Here is a 19,016-nt window from a genome sequence, read left to right as displayed (position 1 = left end):
GCATCGACTGAGCACATCAGGTTTTCCAGTTCTCCGTGAGAAAGCACAGCTCATTTGGATTTAATTAACACTGCAAAAGAAGTGTTAATTGCAGAAGCCCACTTGGTGTTATTTTGCTGCTCTGTGACAACCTGCACCCTGGCTTCTCGCGGCCCTCTCCCTCAATCAGCAGCACACCTCACTGATTAGCAGTGTGAGCCTGATTAGGAAACGGGGGAACGCTCAGGCTGTATTATGAATAAAAACACAATCAGAGGAATATGACAGCGAACGCTGAAAAACTCTTTCATTATCCCATCATCAATCATTCCAGAAAATGTCATGTGTTGTAAACGCCTGGCACAATCCTAGCAGGTAGTGCAGTTGTTTATAAGAAAGGCTCATTTGTACTGTCTGTGTAGATTTTCACCTGATCTAACGACTCTTTCATAAATCTTTATGCTCTTTAACCTTTAAGAGTCCCAGTACTGGGGATCAATCTTGTTGACAACAGGCTGGTATACTGACTACTGATTGATTGGATCACAGCAGAGATTACTGGGCCCATCCCTCACCTCCCTAGATGAGCTGGTAATGGCCTGGACCCGACCCGGGTCACAGTCAGGGGGTATTGGACTTCCTGCTGGGGTGCTTGACAACAATAACTTCCTATGGTCGTGTCAAAAGACACTCACAAAAGATACGGAGAGGCATGCCAGTTGAAATACAAAAATATGAAAGACTTACAAAACCCAGCTTACATTCTCTCTTTGCTGCTCTCACTTATAAACACCCCTCGTTTTCCGCAATGGACTTTTTCTGGTTGTTAAAAATCTTCTTTACGTGGGCTCGTGTTGACAGAACAGGAATGAGCCCATACCTCTGCCCTTTGGCGTCTCAAGCAATCCGACACCGCTTCAGAAGACTCCCAGAATGCTCCTTGTCTGCCACTTTAAGGGACGGCTGTAACGAAAGCGTTTTTTTCCGGACCCCTATGCAGACGACACAATCCGGGGATGAGTGAGGAAAACACGGGGGAAAAAGCATGCGGGAGACGGGAATGAAAACAGGGGGCGTGTCCATGGTGCGCTGGTGTTCGGGGGAGGTGTGGCCGAGGCAAACAGTCCAGAGCTGAGTCCAAAAGGGGAATCCAAAACAGGGCAAAAGTCCAAAGCCAGGTGATCCATCCAAGACAGACGAGATTAAAACAAGAACCGGTTCGGGACCGGCACGGGAACGGGAACAGGAACCAAAACCTTGACGGGACCAGGCGTTTCCAGGTCCCGGACTCGCCTGGTACGGGAACCAGAGACGAGCCCGGAAGAGAGTGCGCGCCCGGCTTTTATAGGAGGAGGGGCAGGAAGCGGAGGCAGGTGCAGGGAATGAGTACTGAACAAGGAAGGGCTGGAGCGTCCTTAAGAGGAGGGGTTTCCGATCGCGACACCGGCGTGCGGAAACCGGGGAGCCAGGCCGTCGGGGCGAGTGGAGAGACGGTGTGGAGAGGGGCGCTCTGCTGGGCTCATCGGCTGGTGCTGAGCAAAGCAGCGCGTGGCGGCAGTGTTTCCGGCTCACCGGTAGCCTAGATTAGACGAGCCCTGATTGCCAAGCAGCTGTGGGAGGAATGCTAATTGGAGCGGCCCTCTTGGGTAAGGAGAGCAGCGCACTGCTGCCGCTCAGACAGCGGGCTTCGGAAAACCGATTGAGAGGGGAGAGGCTGTAAAAAACACGCTACATTGTGAGGATATTTCCGCCGCGTCCCCTGCCCCTCCCAACACAGTGGGCATTCTGGGACAGGAGTACGACTCTGCCTTCACTCCGACAGCTGACAGAAGATCTTCCCAGACTGGAGCGTCTCCTGCAGGGCACCCCTGACCTCACGCCATCCTGCCTTCACCGTTGATCGGCGCTAGAGCCACTGGCACGTCCCGGAGAGCTGCAGGGTCCGCCAGCGTTCCCTCCACCTGAGCTCTTACTCCCTTAACTGGCCCGTTCATTGGCCTACCTGCTTTGGGTCACCGTTATATTGAACCTACAGCTGCTGAGGACAGTTACATTCCTTATCAACCCTGTAGGCTGTGGTTCTCAAGGATCACAAGGGACATCAGGGACAAAGGCTTAGAATCCTGGCCTTCAGCTTGGACACCTGTGCTCTTCATCATCACCCCCAGTCATCTCAGTGAGGCGTGATGCCTTTTCCAATACCCCCCCCCCCCCCCAAACCATCACCCAGCACTGTCCAGTGGCAGTGGGACACCTGGTCCCCCATTTCCAGTGACCAAGGTAGGAAAGAAAAAGACCCGAGGTCCCTCAGTGCAGAGCTGAAGAGCCATTTTCTCACAGAATGCAGCAGAGGGATGTGAGGAAAAGGGCATATTTCCATTCTGTAGATTTACTGAATAATCAGTTAACAGGCACAATTCAAGTATTTCTTTCGAATAAATTTCCTTTCGTCTTCCCCACTGAGGAAGCGTGACAGGCAGGGATGCAGGCAGCGAGTCCCGTGTCGTTGTGCAAATGGTGAGAACTTGCTTCGAACGGAGCAGGTAATCAGCCCAGAGAGGTAAAGATTCTGTCTAGCCGTCAATGTGTCAGGACCCACCAACGCACGCCTTTCAAAGTTCGCTTTACGCTTGCTTGCCAACTCAAGGATTTCAGCAGTGTGTCTGCACACCTCCCCAAGTTCCTCCAGCAGCTCTGCTGGTTCCTGGCGCCGGGATTTCCAGGAAGCCCGTGGCAGGACCGCGGGGAGGTCGCTGCTGATGGAGACGGCATTGTTCATCCTGGACCTTGGATCTTTACTCTCTGCTGCACAAGGCCAAGCCTGCCATCCACATCACATTTAGGAAAACCAGGCTAAGACACCTTTGAAAAATCACCACAAATTTGCCAGGACAGAAGATACAAGATCAGATCACTTTCTGGGCCATATACAATTTCTTGCATTACAAATGTGTCTTTTCACAGACCCCAGCTTGCTCTCCATGAGACACACAGACAGGGAGAGAACCTGGGGGTCAGAGCACAGGGTCAGCCATTTATATGGCCCCCCTGGAGCAGTTGGGGTTAAGGGCCTTCCTCAGGGGCCCAACGGAGTAGGATTCCTCTGCTGGCCGTGGGATTCAAACCGGCAACCTTCCAGCCACAGGCGCAGATCCTTAGGAAACTAGGTCAACACAACATCTGCCTGCAGGCCGGCGAGATGATTTTCTCTTTAACTCCCCTCTCTCAGATCAGCAGCTTCGGGCTGATGTGTGGATCTCCTGCAGGCAACTGAGGAGAAAGACAGAGCCACACCCTGGGCCTCACCCCCTACCCCTCATGCAACACAAGAGCTACCGCCACCCTCAAGACAGGTGTAATGACTCCAATCTGGTGCCGTCACAGAGCAACGCACACTGAGAGGCTGAATGGATGTCCCCATCCTGCCCTTCCGGGAGCTGTCACAGCGATTTCCTCTAAAGGAACGGCACCAAAAGTGCCACAGTCCCTTCGCTCTCCAGATAATCCTCCATTAACGAAGCCGTCTCCATTGCACTGCCAGTTAAACAATATTGCATCACCGAAATACTGCACAGGCTGCCATTTTCGAGAGACTCCATTTACTGCTTTCTCATCTCCTGCACAAAACCCGGCAAACAGCCATAAAACCTGCAAAGTTCCCAGGCTTTTACAGCAAATTCAGCTCGCTTTTTAGAGAAGCTACCTTGAATGTGGCAGAAAACGTCCACACACGCAAAAAGACTGACAAAGAAAAAAGCACAGGAATCTGGAGCCCCAGCTGTCCACCTTATCATGAACTCCCCGTCATTACGACCAGCGATCTCCACGGTGCCACAGGGCCAAACCGCCAGCGGCTTTAACATGGAGATGGCCAGTAATTTCATACAGTCCACCATTCATCTTTATTAGCGTTTGAAAAAGACTCGATTTCTTTAGTGCTACTGAATTATGTAAAAACTCTGCATGAAGCCTATGTGTGGTGCGATGTCTGGAAACTCACTCAGCGAAGTAAATTATTGATGTCCAGCCCTGCCTTCCACTGAGTTCTCAACACTGTCCACCTCTCTTCTCCATTAGCCTGCGCGAGAAAGCTCTACAAACTGCCTCCTGATTGCACTGTGGGCTCTTTACAGAGCAGTTGCCAAGAGTCACTAACGCCACCCTCTTACTTCCTGTTAACATCACAAGCTTTTAGAGCCCCACAGTGATTCCATAAAGACCATTGACGGCGTTAAAACACAGACTGCCCAGAACACTTTCTGCACTCATCCACCGTTGGCAAGGAACGGCGGCAAACGACACTTCCTATTAAAGGAGATGAAATGATCGTGCTTGATAATGTGGTGGTAATAATATCAGCGATATTGATTTGTCAAATGGATCATTTAGGAGGAACGTTAATGGTGATCTAGAGAGCTTTATTTTGAACCGAGAGGCAGGAGAATTTGTTTCGGTGACTGAAAGGTCCAAATGAATGGGAACCAGGATGAGGTTTTACAGTCACGAGTGCCCGTTAGACTTTGGAATTCATTAATCCTGCAAGCGGAGCTAATCCGTGAGGGAGAGGAAACGAAGTCCAGTCGAACACCGAAGATAACCGGTCCGCGCTGGCACCAGGGCAGCAGAGCTCCCCAAGAGCCTCAAACTCTGCTGGGCATCGTCCCGCGTCAGCCTGGCATTGCTAACCTGAATTGATCACTTTCCGAATTTGACACCGTTCCAAGTCTTTCGCGCTGCTCTCTAACTGGAGGGCACTCGGCTCGGTTCCAGCTGTCTGGGGCCCGGCTGTGCCCAACACAGACAGCCCAGCTCGGAGCGCAGCTGGGGGGGTGGAGGGGGGAGAAGGAGAGTGTCTCCGGTGAGCGCAGCTGTGAGATTGCTCTCACGGGAGCTCGAGATGTTGAACAGACGCCAAGGGGGGGTTATATCTGAGCCTGGCGGCCTCCCTGTTCCCATCCTGCCAGTGGGATCAGTTGTCCGCTCTTACAGCCAGGCAGTGAACTGGGGCTCTGCTGCTCCCTCATCAGGCCGTCGGCACACAAGCCTCTCTGCCTGTGAGAGCCATGAGACGTGCACTTATTCTGCAGCAGAATACGTGAGGCCAGTCGCTGGGAAACTAAGACCCTCTGACTTCTGCCAAAGTCTTTCCTCCCCTGCACGTGGCAGGACTTCAGTTAACGCCACACAGTACGATGCACCACAATACATTGTCCGATTTCCCAGAAATGTGTTTTGCATCCCAGTAGCTTTGACATGCACAGAGACTTGCAAAAAATGCATAAATAGTACAAACATATCATTATAATTAAGTCGTAAATAAAAGACACTGACCCACACTTACTGCAGTCATTACACCTCCTTCCTATAATAATCCCCAGAGCATCTTGCCCCTTCATAACCACTGGCTGCACTTGGCCATGAGCAATCCTCATTTATTGATTGAGTAGTCTGATTGAACGCTGGATAAAGCAAGTCCTCATTTTGTTGTGTCTGCATGGGAGGGGGGACTCTCAGACACCTGTCTGGTGGCACCAGTTGGTCTTCCTTCATGCAGACCACGCGAGGCATCAGAGGAGATACTAACAGCGTTGGCCCTTGATCACTTATACAATCAGCTCACTTGCTGAAAATCAATGTCATGATAATAGCATTAGCTGGGGCAAAGACTTACAGTGGGATGAGACGGCGGAGCCCAGGTCGCCTGCCTCTGTCCGCTCTTGCAACAGCGCCCCCTGTTGGCCAATTGCGACTTGTTGCTGTCACCGGCTTCCCCGTGGGCGACCAAGGCTGCCAAATGGATCCCAGGAGCCGTTTCCCTGCAAATGGAAATCTTTTCAAATTGAATGCCGTTCGAACGGCAGCCCTGCGCGACTGCTCTGTAATGGAAAGGGAAATGATCAAACAGCTGGGTGCAGCCCCATTCTGATGTGCAGCACGGAGGAAGGGGGGAGAGCTGACACTGCCCCCCCCCCCCGGTCCCCAGGAGGACACTGGCTTGCCGGCCACCTCCCAGCATCTCGAGGGTTAAAACCCAATCCGGTTTTATTCAATTTCATCTCCATTTTCACTTTTCAATATATTTCAGAGGAAACGATTAGATCTGACATTAAACATGTGCTAGAGGTTATGAGAAAATTATTTCCAGCTTTTCTGAACTGCCTGAAAAAAAAAAAATCCAATATTCCTCAGTGTGCCCCGGAAAAAGAAGATGTTAAACAGGCGGCCGTTTTCATTTAGATTCGTCGTCCTCTTTCTCTCTCTCTCTCTCTCGCCCTGCTGTCACGCACTGCTGGGCCAGAGATGGGGACTGAGTGGGCGAGGTCAGGTGGCGGGGGGGGGACCGGGGGTCAGGGGTCGGGGGTCAGGGGTCAGGGGTCAGGGGTCCCGGGTGGGGTGCTCCTTTCTGTGCGTCTGTGACGTGAATCTTTTATCTGTGCGTCTTTGATCCTCATTGCGCCGCAACAGTAACAAATCTCCGCGTTTCCATTATGCAAACGGCTTAAGAAGCACACAGCTGGAACACTGGTTAAGAATGCCAACCCGTTTCAATTCAAAGAAAATTTAAAGGGCCCCGATTAGCGACACTCTGCAGAGATGACGGCGTTGATTTACGCCTTGGCTGAATTGGCCATGATTGCGCCGATCTCAGCAACGCCAAGCCGACTTGTCCCAGAATGCATCACTGCCCATACGTCCCCCGAGGTCCTGGAACGAGTGGGAAGTGTTTAACCACCCACTCCCACCTCGTCTGCCAGCCTTTCACCTACCCGGACCGGCACAGCGTGTGATGGGGCTCCCCAGTCGGCGACTGCCCTGCTCCGGGGTCCGGGTCCGAGAGGGAGGGGGACGAGGTGGGGCCCCTCTGGCCTGTGGCCCCAGAAGCGCTGCGCTCGCGTCTCCCCGCGCTCGTCACAAGAGGCAGAAGCGTGCGAGCTGGGTGAGCCGACTGCGTCCGCTCTTCCAGACACACGGGGCAAGAGGGGAGTCACCCCGCACAGTGGAGAGTGACCCCGAGACACGGAGAGACACCCCCCGACCTCCGTCTGAACCAGACAGCGTTTAAACACTGAAGGCTAAAGTTCACAGTTTGGTGATTAAAATACCATGAAAAGGTTAGAATTTAAAGGATAGCAGGGGAGAGGCAGAGGACTTGGAACTGTCAAGAATTATTATCTAGGTGCAGAACCTGGGTTCGATTCCAGTTCCGCCACCTCTGGTCACCCGGGTCCTTCTTTGAAAACCTCCAGACAGCCCAGCTCAAACACACCCACCTCAACGGCCACATTATCTTTCATAAACAGAGGCACACTGCATAAACAGCATAAGATCTGAAAAAAGAAAACAGCTGAGGGCTCTGGCAATACATTCTGTGAAAAAAGTATAAGTATTTGTGAGCTGGATGAGTGTTGCTCTCATCTAGAGAACAAACAAGAGCCGATGGTCTCATTAATTTCCCCTGATGGTGAAAAGAAAACAAGCAAACACAGGCAAGCATCTTAACGAAAGCAAACCATAAGAAAAGATTGATGTTTATCCGTCGCTCCCCCATCTGCGTGTGACGTGTCACATTTTCTGGATATTTGGCAATTGATTTAAAAAGTTGCAGAGGAGCTGGAAATAGCCAGAATAAATATAAAACTGACTGGACTATTTTCTTAATGTGCGGAGAGGAAGTGACAGAATGAACCTAATTTATCACCCGTGCTTTCGGCAGCGTGGAAAAGCACTTTACAGATTCCGGTGGGGAAGTACGACACTGTAGTTCAGACGACGACGCCTTCGGAGCAGGGCTGTGACCACAGAGCGCACTGGGCGCTTGAGCTAAATGAGTTTGTAAGGAGCGTTCGAGAGGTATGACAACAGCCAGGTTCAGTCACACTCGGCTGTCAGTAATTAGCAATCACCCCTGATACTGGACGGGACCCCCTTCTCTCCCTCATGAATGTATTTGTGCACCCCACCTCCCCCTCTGCAGCTGCCCCTGGGTCACCCCTCACTCTGCAGGGGGCTCCCAGCCTCCTCGTCCTCTGGCCAGGAGGTCGACCCTCAGCCAAGCAGGTGAAGCCTAATTTTAACCTAAATGCTCCGCAATCTTTCAGTACTCTTAATTCCTGGGTGTTGAGGATTCTGGGAGCCCCGATTTCTAGCTGTAAATGGGGATGGGCCCGTATTCTGCTGTCGCGCCCTTGTCCAGCTCTCCCGGTTGTGCTCCTGGTACCACAGGGAGGCGCACGGGAGCAGAGAAGGGTGGTGCAGTGTTCCTCGCCAGGCTCCAGTGGCCTCAAGGTGGCGTGAGTCCAGGAATTTCAGGTGGTGAACCCCATGCCCTGGCATGCCACAGTAAAGAACCTTAAAATTCCTTCCACTGGTCTGCTCATTGCTAGAACCCACAGGTCCACAGATTACAGCAGGAGAGAGTCACGCCCTGTCATATGAGTGGGTCCATCCAGGCACACACAGACACAGAGGGCACCAGTGCTGCCGGCAGCCTGATCTTCCCAACACAGGTGGAGCAGCACACAGCACGCCTGCCATGCACACAGACCTCAGGCGAATGGCAGAAGAGCACACAGACAGCCTGCCTACAGGACGTCCAGCAGGCAGACAGACAGATGGAGGCAGGCAGGGTGCAGGCAGAGGGGGGAGGAGGCTGGCTTGGCAATAATCACAGTCTCAGCAGTCAGCACCCATAGGGTACCTACCCTCATGTCCAATTTACGTGACATTGAGTTAATAGGAGTTAACTGCTAAGGGACTGCTGCCACACAGTCTGTCAAGAATTAGATGCAGTCACAAATAAATGCACTGGCATCGTCAACTGAAATAATGTTATTCAATAATTCATTTAGCTTAATAATGTGTTGCTCATTTCTCAATAATGGCTTTTCAAAGGTTAGTGATTACTCATTCTTTTAGGCTATTAGCAGTCAAAATCCCAAGGCAACTACAGGACCCACGTTTAGACAGGTAATTTTGCTGGAATGGTCTGCAAGTCTACTGATCGCTATGGTACAGTACGTTCACCTAGAGCAGTGGTCTCCAGCTCTTCAGGGTTACTGATGTCTTCAGTTGCTGGTTAAAGATCTGACTAATCTTGGCTAAATAAGATCACAATCAGTTCAGTTATGTCATTGGAATCTCAGCTGCAATGAAAACAGAGAAACCCAGTAGCTCTACTGGACCAGGATCGGAGCCCGGTGAGTTCGAGACCCTGTCAGGGAAGGTCTAGGAGCGAAGGTGTTGAGCACAGCCTGCAACAGACAGGAGAGCAATCTATTTCCATTCCTTTAAGAACCCGGGAAAGAAAACATGGGTATGAATATCTTCTGGCAGAAAACAATCACACTGAAACGACTGAGCTTTCTCAGACATGCCGTATGTGAGCAATCTGTGTTTTCATTGTGCTAATAAGTGTGAGTGTAAATGCCAGCTGGAAGTGGCCATTAACAGCCCATCAACATGCTGGGACTCGCCACCGCGGCCCTGCGCAAATGTCACCTGCTGTCCCCCGATTTCTCTCCCAGAACGCGCTCTGTCACTCAATAAGTCATCAGTGTAGTATCACTGCTGCCGACCAATCAATAAGGTCTGCCTGTGGTCGGAACAGTGCAGCTTGACGTGATCGAAGCGGGCGTGTGACGGGATCAGATATCCCAGGAGAGGGGCGATCTCCGACGTTCTTCCCGCCGAATCCGGGATAGAACACAGGAGAGAGCCTGGAGGCTGGGAATATCCCAAACCACGCCGCTGCCCCTCGCTTTGAATGGGATAGCGTGTATACATACACACATGATCACGATCGCTGAACTAACCCTGACTCTAGCACTGGGGGCAGGGCGCCCCACTGAGGACCGTATCTGCGGCTGTAGCGTCGGTGAGGCAGTACGAGGGCAGGGGTTTGGGGGTTTCTGAGCTGGATGGTCCAGGGGGCTTCCGAATGGCGGTCGGCATGGAGACGGCCGCGGCAGGGGGGCGTGCGTGTGCGCTGCTGTCGTCTTGTCCAGGGTCAGTGGCGCCTAGCTCCGTCTCGGGAGAGGGGCAGATCCGGGAACCCAGGTGGTACTGGATTTGAAAAAATGAACACCCATTAAAGGGGAGTGCCAGACAGATTCCAATTCCTGTACCGCCTAAACCTGCGCGGGTGTCACGATCGCAAACCCCTCCTCTTAAGGGCGCTCCAGCCCTTCCTCATTAGTCTCATTCCCCGCACCTGTTCCCTGTTTCAGTTCGCCTTTATAAGCCAGGCGCTCACTTCACTCGTGGCTCTGCATCTGATCTCCGCATCGTGCGAGCCCGGGACCTGGTTGCGCCTGGATCCGTTATGGTTTTAGCTTCCTGTTCCTGTTCCTGTTCCTGTCCTTGTTCCCCCCGCCGGTCCCGACCCGGCGCCTGTTTTTAATCCCTGGTTTTTGGATGGATTTCTCACCCTTGGACCCTTGGGAATCTCCCTTGGGAATTGAACTGGACCGCATGGACCGCATTGCACCGCATGGACACGCCCCCCTGTTTTCATCCCTGTTCCTGCATGACTTTTCCCTAGTGTTTTCCTTCCTCACTATTCTGGATTGTGTCGTCCGCATAGGGTCCGGAAAGAACTGCTCCGTTACAGCGGGACTGAACTGCGTACAGTTAACACCCAGGCCTGAGCACAGTGCAGCACAGAGAGCAGGCACGCGGGTGGGGTGGAAGTCGGAACAGTGCCCTGATCACTGGGCATACAGAATCAGAGGGGCAGTCTCCTGCACTCTCCTAAGACACAGAAGAGCAAAGGTTTGTAAGACGGGCCTGATCTCGCCTGCAGACACTTTCTTCCCCTTTAAAGCAACTGCGACTGGTAATAATGCAGAGTTCGTCATATAGTGTCTGTGTCTGAAAAACTCGCTGTCTTATCAGAAGTACATAGCCGGACCAGGCAACACTAACTGGGGTTAAGTCTTCTTCACATGAAGAGCACATGTCTGTAATCGCGGTCACAGAATAAACTGAGCTTTTCACAATGGGCAGGAGGCAGTTCTTTGCAGGATAATAAGAGAGCCAAGAGATATGATACCAGCCTCAGTGCCTTTTTTATATAAAAGCAAAAAATCAAAGCATGAAACTTGAGAGTTTAATTCAAAGGGACTGGACGTACCTTGCATAAATGTTGTAACCTTAGCTTTATGCCATACTAAGCATATAAAGTGAAAAAGATGTATCAGTAATATCTGAGCAGGGGCTCTGATGCACACTGGATGGATCAGTAGGTCCGATGTTAGTGTCAGTGTCTTGTTGCAGCATGATGCCTGTGGTCTTGCTGTCGAGTCCAGGGATGTTGCCTGCAGTGTGAACGATAAATATGGCTGCAGATTTTCTGCGCAATAAAATCTCATTTTCTCATAATCGGTGGGCCCTCTGAGGGCTGCAGATCTCTCTTCGGATTCTGGATCCAGGCAGAGTGTTTAAGAAGACTGAACGCCAGACTAGCACTTCAAAACTGACGATGCATGCAGTCACAACGCTGTCGCTGGTATGGACTCACAAGACAATCATTGGACTGCACTTCTAGCTTATATTCTCATGTAACAGTATGGCATGGAAGAATAGCTTGTTCAGTAGCTGGTGTGTGGAGTGGCCAGGTGGGTGAGGGAGGCAGACGAAGAGAGCTGCTCTATGCCTGCCTCTGCCTCAGCGGGTTAATCTTCTCTGCACACGATGCTTTAAATAATACACAAGCCTTCCAGATGAAAAGGATAAACATATAAAAGATTCAGCAGCTGTGGAAGCATGTCACAGTGGATCTCCGTTCGTCTCTGCAGACACACCAGTGCAGTGAGGAGACAGGGGGAGGCAGTGTGGGCTAGCGGTTAGAGCTGAGGCACCGGGAGAGAGGCAGTGTGGGCTAGTGGTTAGAGCTGAGGCACTGGGAGAGAGGCATTGTGGGCTAGTGGTTAGAGCTGAGGCACTGGGGGAGAGGCAGTGTGGGCGAGTGGTTAGAGCTGAGGCACTGGGGGAGAGGCAGTGTGGGCGAGTGGTTAGAGCTGAGGCACCGGGAGAGAGGCAGTGTGGGCTAGTGGTTAGAGCTGAGGCACTGGGAGAGAGGCAGTGTGGGCTAGTGGTTAGAGCTGAGGCACTGGGATAGAGGCAGTGTGGGCTAGTGGTTAGAGCTGAGGCACTGGGGGAGAGGCAGTGTGGGCTAGTGGTTAGAGCTGAGGAACTGGGGGAGAGGCAGTGTGGGCTAGTGGTTAGAGCTGAGGCACTGGGAGAGAGGCAGTGTGGGCTAGTGGTTAGAGCTGAGGCACTGGGGGAGAGGCAGTGTGGGCTAGTGGTTAGAGCTGAGGAACTGGGGGAGAGGCAGTGTGGGCTAGTGGTTAGAGCTGAGGCACTGGGAGAGAGGCAGTGTGGTCTAGTGGTTAGAGCTGAGGCACTGGGGGAGAGGCAGTGTGGGCTGACAATTCTTGTAACAACATTCCGGAATCTGTCTATTTTCAATAATTGCTCAGTCCATTGCAGGATCGAGGTGAACAAGAGCCTAATCCAGCAGACAGTGGGCGCAAAGCAGGATACAACCAGTCTGTTGCAGGACATCCTCACAATACTGTCCGCTATTGGAATAATCTTTGATAGCTGAAAATAAATACACCACAGTTTAGCGTTCAGGCTATCCCAGACTCAGGTCTCCTTCCTCCAGTCCCCTGTGACTGACAGAGTCCCGCTGTGACAAGTCCAGCACCCGTCCATCACCTCCTGTCTCAGATCTGACAGGTTCCCAGGTATGAGTTCAGCTGCACGGCTGCCTCACCCAGACAACATCTGGTGCATTTGTCAGCCCCAGCCTGCTGCCAGGACGTCTCACTTCATTAAGAGAAACTGCACTTCCTTCTGTGCTCAGTACCCGTCACATCATCAGGTGCTGACAGCAGCACTGGTGAGTCAGCGCTGTCACCCCCCCAGCCTTCACCTGCGGAACACACACTCGGTGCACACCGCAGCTCCCGGCACGCACACACCTGCAGACACGCCGGCTGCTTCCGACTTCCTGCTCCAGCGCAGCGCTCCGACACTGGCAAACATCTCGGCATCCTGAAGGGCTGTCACCTGGGCAAAACCAGCAACTATGGCACACAGAGGCTCTTGGGAAGCTTTCGTTCAGTAACAATAAACAAAGACCAGCTAAATAATGGTAAACGTTTTCTGAAGCATAGTAAAAACCTAGTACAGGCATGGGCGGAGAGGTGTCTCTGTGGCTAAGGATCTGCGCCTGTGGCTGGAAGGTTGCTGGTTCAAATCCCGCAGCCGGCAGAGGAATCCTACTCTGCTGGGCCCCTGAGCAAGGCCCTTAACCCCAGCTGCTCCAGGGGTGCTGTACAATGGCTGACCCTGTGCTCTGACCCCCAGCTTCTCTCCCTGTCTGTGTGTCTCATGGAGAGCAAGCTGGGGTATGCGAAAAGACAGATTCCTAATGCAAGAAATTGTAAAGGGTTAATAAAGTGATGTTATTATTATTAGTAAAACCAGGCCAGTTTGCTTGAGGAGCTAGGAGATCTCAGAACGATTTCTTTCTTGCTGACATGGGGTGCTGCGAAGCACCTGGTACTAGCGTGAGAGAGAGCGAGCGCAGCCTCCTGTGGTTTGGAAGCTTTCTTCTGGTCTTAAGCCACACTTCAGGGCACATCCTGGTGCACATGGAAACAGACTCCTACTGGCACGCAACTCTAGGGTGATCAGCTGAGCTTCAGTGACGAAGATCTGACACACAAGAGACAGGCGACTCTTCCTGCTTGTGTCTATAGATACTGAATCTAATGCCTGAGACACAGAATAGGAAACGTCTGAGAGCAGGCCACATGCAGCCAGCTCCTACATCACTAACCATGTGCTGTAAGCATACGGCCTGTAACACGGTTCTCCTACAGCCATACGGTCCTTTTCCTCATTGAGTGCATGCCCAGCAACATGACATGGCCTCTGAACTTCTGACAATGTCAACACGTCTTCGCACTGGGGTAAAAGCAGAGAGCACCAGGGAACAGGAGTGTCACACTGTCACTGCCTCTCAGTTCTGTCTGCCAAAAGAGGGGGGGGGGGAATTTAGCGCAGCGAAATCCACTGGTGCCCACTGGCACCGCGAGCTCCAGCCTGCACAACACTGATATTCAGCCCCCACTGCCTCGGCAGGACTGCCAAGTCTGTTGCCAAGCTTGCTGTTCAGAAGCATGGCGAAGCACAATCACGCTAGATCCAAAGAGCACAGATTCGCGCAGGACGCAATTGTAAGAGAGCTCCATCGCAAAGCAGTGGGGAACAGAATTTGATGTCGGTAAAGATTAATAGCAGTGAAGGACTTTAGCCTGGAACAGAGATGGAAATTTAAGCACCAATGCAGACCTCCAAACTTACGGCTCAGTGTGCCACGCCCAGCTGGCCCAGCGCACTAGTGTCCTCACTGTGTGGTAGAGCAGTACTACCACACATGACAGAGATGCACTACAAAGGGTTGTGGCAACAGCACAGAGGATCATAGGATGTGATTTACCATCAATCAGTGAGATCCACACCATCGGCTGTCACCATAAAGCCCAATCCATCATTCAGGATCCCAACCAACAACTGCTCTCCACCCTGTCCTCTGGCAAGCGGTATCGCACTGTTAAAGCACAGACCCCTAGACTCAAGAACAGCTTCTATCCCACTGCAGTGAGCATCCTCAACAGCCAACTGCAGGGCCTCAGACTCAACACACATCTGCACTCTGCACTTTTTACAGTCTACCATTTTTTTTATTTTCTCGATCTCACTGCTACATATTTATTTTTCCACAATATATTTATTGTTCCTGACATCTACACTGTGCGGTGTTGTCTGTTGTACTGTGTATATCCCGAGAGATCAGCGGGATTAAGGATTCCAATATACGTGTACATATGGCAATAAACTACTCTACTCTACTCTCTACACTGGCCGCAGGGTCTAGACTGCTGACGACGAGGTGAGAAGAAACCCAGACATGTTCTCAGCCACACCCCTTTCTTTTGGCCCCAAGTGGAGCAGGAGGGCATTCTGGGTGAGGGGGCGGGTCATTTCCTCTCACCCCCTCGTTCTGACCCCTGACCTTGGCTTTCTTATTCCATGCTCTGCCACTGACCCCCCTGGTCAGTTTCAGAAGGGCTATGTATGGGTCACGCTAGTCTTTACTGCCCCCTACTGCCCCAGTGTGAAGGGGCAGCTTTAGTTGGTAAAGCACTTCAGTTTGCACGCGTGAGTTCTGCTGATTGCAGACAATCAGCTCGTCAACTGGACCCGAAACCTCCCTCTGGAGCTGAAGCTACTCCGGGGGGACATGTACTGTGGGCTGGACACACAGAACGCGCTCGGATCCCTCCCGCTGTGCTGCTTTCTGTAAGCGGCTGTGTCAGAGCAGCGGTTCGGCCTGACACCCGTGCGACCCCCCCGCCCCGTGCTCGTGGATCAAGGAGCTCTGCGCGCTGCGGGCTGTGTCGAGTCCCGTGGAGTCCGGCCCGAGAGACGGGCCACGCGGACTGACCAGGGGCTGGGGGGGGGGGGGAGCGATTCTGGCAGAGGCGGCGGGAAGAGGCGAGTGGCCAGCTGGCAGAGTGCAGCACGTGGCCAGCAAGCGGTCAGCACGTGGCCAGCACATGGCCAGCACACGGCCAGCACGCGGTCAGCACACAGCCAGCAAGCGGCCAGCACTCTCAGCGCAGCTCTGCATGCATTGGGACGGGCTGAGGGAGGATTCAGTACAGCACAGCGCTGCTACTCCTCCACCAAGCAGCTCTGGGTTCTGTTCCCCAGCTTTAAACAAAAACCCACAGCCTCAGGCAGAGCATCTCATTCTTCCTCTCTAGATATATATTTTTAGCAAGACAGCAGCTAGAGCAGAATACAGCACATTCCTCACAGCTTGCGATCTCTCTCTGAAAGTGTTTAATACATTTCAATGTTTTTTTAGTTGAACTGCCAGTGCTTAGTCATAGAACCGAAAAGCATGGCAATGTTAGTATATGTAAGGCTAGACAGATATATATATGTGCATACATCTTTCATCTAGTCATCTCTAACAGTCCATTATCTCACCTCCCTGTATCGCCCACTATTCTGGATGAAGTGTCTCACAGCGGTTTACACAGCTGTCTCATCAAGTGAAAAGGTCACTCACCTCTGAGCAGTATCGGTTTTCTTCTCATCTGTCCAGCAATCCAGTATGAACTCCGGAGAGACAGAGAGACTGTAATTGCCAGCAGCAGCAGATTCGCTCATTAATTTTTCAGCCTATTATGCTGCTCACCGCTATAGGTACAGTCCAGGGTATCATGTTTAACATCGGTCAGTTATTATCGGGATACAAGGTGGAAATAAAGTCGGGTGGAGATAAGGCCGTAGATAAAGGCCTGTGCGTTCAGAAAGGACGGAGTCCGACGTCCTTTTCCAAGAGAAGAGCAGGGGAAGAGGGAGTGTGCCGGGGCTCAGCAGGACAGGGGCAGGATGTTCCCAGACCTGCACCTGTTTAGGGACAGGCTCTGTAGTCCGTGCCGGATGTTATGTTAGACCCTATGCGATGCGGTAAGAGCTGGAGGAAACAGGAGGCGTGGTATGGGAAAACACATAGGGGTTTACTGGTCCACAGAATAACAGTGACAGTCCGGGAGACAGTGAGCGGGGGAGACAAATCCGAGCAGGTCCGAAGGCAGGTCAGGGCACAGTCCAAGAGTCCATTAACCGTAGATCCATCCCGAGATGTGACGAGGTTAAAATCCCCGGGAATGGGGGAAAACACGAACAGACAACCGACATGGAGGTCCTGGGATAACGGGGCGAGGTCCTCCAGACCCCAGGCTCAGGAAACGGGAGGTGTCGGGGGTGAGGCCTGTGCCCTCAGGAGACGGACGTACTGTAGGGTATCCTGGTGCTAGGCGGGCCTCGCGACATCCGTACCCTAATGCTGAGCCCTGAGCCCTGGAGGAGCTAAGAATAAATAGGGGGAGACACAACAACACACCTGGAACACATATCACCGATCGCAGGGAACTACTGACAGGAGTGAAATGGAGCGCCTTCTAGGGGAGCGATGTTAACTGTAACAGCACCAGGAGGGACAGTAGCTCTGGCTGTTTGTGATCCTACAGAGGAGACTTGTGCAGCTGCACAGGAGTCCAGTCCTGGATATCTGCTGGATGTAGTCTAGGGTTTCTGCTTGTCTTTAACTCCTCAGGTGGTCAAGTAATTGATTGAGTAGTTGGCTGTCACCCTGTGGGTGCCTGGGGGGTCTCCAGCTCAGGAATCTTTCCCGAGTTTCATACTGTAAGTCATGCTGAGCTTTGGACCTCAAGAGTTATGGGTGGAATTGGTTATAATAGGCCTGCAGCAGCAAAGGTCACTGCCAGGGTTAAGAAGAGTCTTCAAATACCTCTCTCCTCCCCTGCACAGCGCTTCAGGTCGAGAGGTTTGTCGGGGCTGTGCGGCTGGTGGGCTCAGAACGGTCCAATCCCAGCACCGGATCTAAAACAACACACCCCAGCTAATCCTCCTTAATCACTGTTTCAGGCTTGCTTGCTTCTGTCGCAACAAAATTACCAAAAGATATGGGGGCCCGATTAACCCCGCTGCCCTGGGTCAGGGTGGCCTGTTTCTCTCGGGGGTTAGAGAAGCAGCTCTTGCCCATACCAGTCTGCACTGCACCTAGCGTATTAATGAAGCTCCTTGCCTGCGAGCCTTTGACAGGAGGGGGGTGATTAATATGCTGAGGCACAGCAGGAGAGGATCTGGTATTTTCTGGTACAAGAAAGTATTTACATTTTCGGATATAACTAGGTGTTTCACAAATAAGAGGGCGGGGGGGAAATGGCCCAGTGCAGACAGACTTCCCACCTATCCAATAGAAATGGACTAAGTGTTTATGGAAGTACTTCCTAATCCGGAACAATGTGCCCAAGATTGACACGGAATTCCACCTCTCACTTGGTCATCTGTCTGTTTTCTCTCCACTTCTTCCAATTCACGGTGGCAGGGGAGCTGGGGAGCGCCGGGCAAGGTATATCCTGGACAGGACGCCAGTCCGTGGCAGGGCACACTTAGGCACACACGCACACCAGAAGCCAATTAACCGGTATGTCTGTGCACTATGGGAGAAACCCACACGGGAGCACCCAGAGGTAACCCACGCAAACACAAGGAGAACATACAACCTCCACGCAGACAGCACCCAGGTCCGAACCCACAGACCCAGTGCTGAGAGGCAGCTCTGCTCACCACTGCGCTACCGTTCCGCTCTCTGACTGGATCGTCTTTCTGGGAACTGCTCTGTTCAGTAGACCTGTCCTTGAGCAGGTTTACTGTATGGTGAACGAGTTGCCATGCACATTTCTTGGAGCTTTCAGTTACGATTAGTGGTAAAATGATCTTGACTGACTTTCAATACCCCACTATGGGAGCGGCACGATCGAGTGGGTAGAGCGCGGTTTTTAGACTCACACATCCGTCCATGGGTGAGTCATATACTCTAAACACATGCTCACACACTATTCTGCTTGACGCTACAAAAAGCAGGGCGAGCCCTGTGGCTCTGGTCTGGACTTGATCTTTTCCCCTTACTGCTCTGTTGTGGGGTCCCTGCAGAAAGCGACCTACTGAAAAAAAGGGGGTGATTTTTCCCGTGTGATGCTGGGGGGTTTCCAACAAATAAAACCCACCAGGCCCGGTACAGCTCAGCTTCCAGAGGGGAATGGCATTTCTCCCTTTTCACATTTCGAATTACACAAACGGCATCACAGCGATTCCTGACAGAGACCAGAACCCCCCCCACAACTTCCCGGTCCTTTTGAAGAGTTTGTGATTGAGCAGTTCAAAGCAGCTCCTTCAAGAGGCAATCAGACACAGAAGGGGAGGGACGCCGCTTGTGTCGGGATAATGGGATTCAAAAACAGCAGCACAAGGCTGCTGCAAACGGGAAACTGGACCGTGTGTGTTTCGGGGCTCAATCGACAGACCCCCCTCTGTGGGACCCTCATGCCGGGCAAAGATCGCTTGCAAGAATTCATACATAT

At 52.2% G+C, this 19,016-nt stretch overlaps 1 protein-coding gene across 1 annotated transcript in view; it reads left to right on the top strand.

Moving 5' to 3' along the window:
* rtn4rl1b (reticulon 4 receptor-like 1b) overlaps positions 1-19,016 on the top strand; it is a 108,449-nt gene that overhangs the window by 62,545 nt on the left and 26,888 nt on the right. The gene's annotated exons all lie outside the window — the stretch shown is intronic.

The sequence above is a fragment of the Atractosteus spatula genome, chromosome 27, assembly GCF_055471065.1.
Source record: "Atractosteus spatula isolate fAtrSpa1 chromosome 27, fAtrSpa1.hap1, whole genome shotgun sequence".
NCBI lineage: Eukaryota > Metazoa > Chordata > Actinopteri > Semionotiformes > Lepisosteidae > Atractosteus > Atractosteus spatula.
This window is presented reverse-complemented; position numbering and strand designations above follow the sequence as displayed.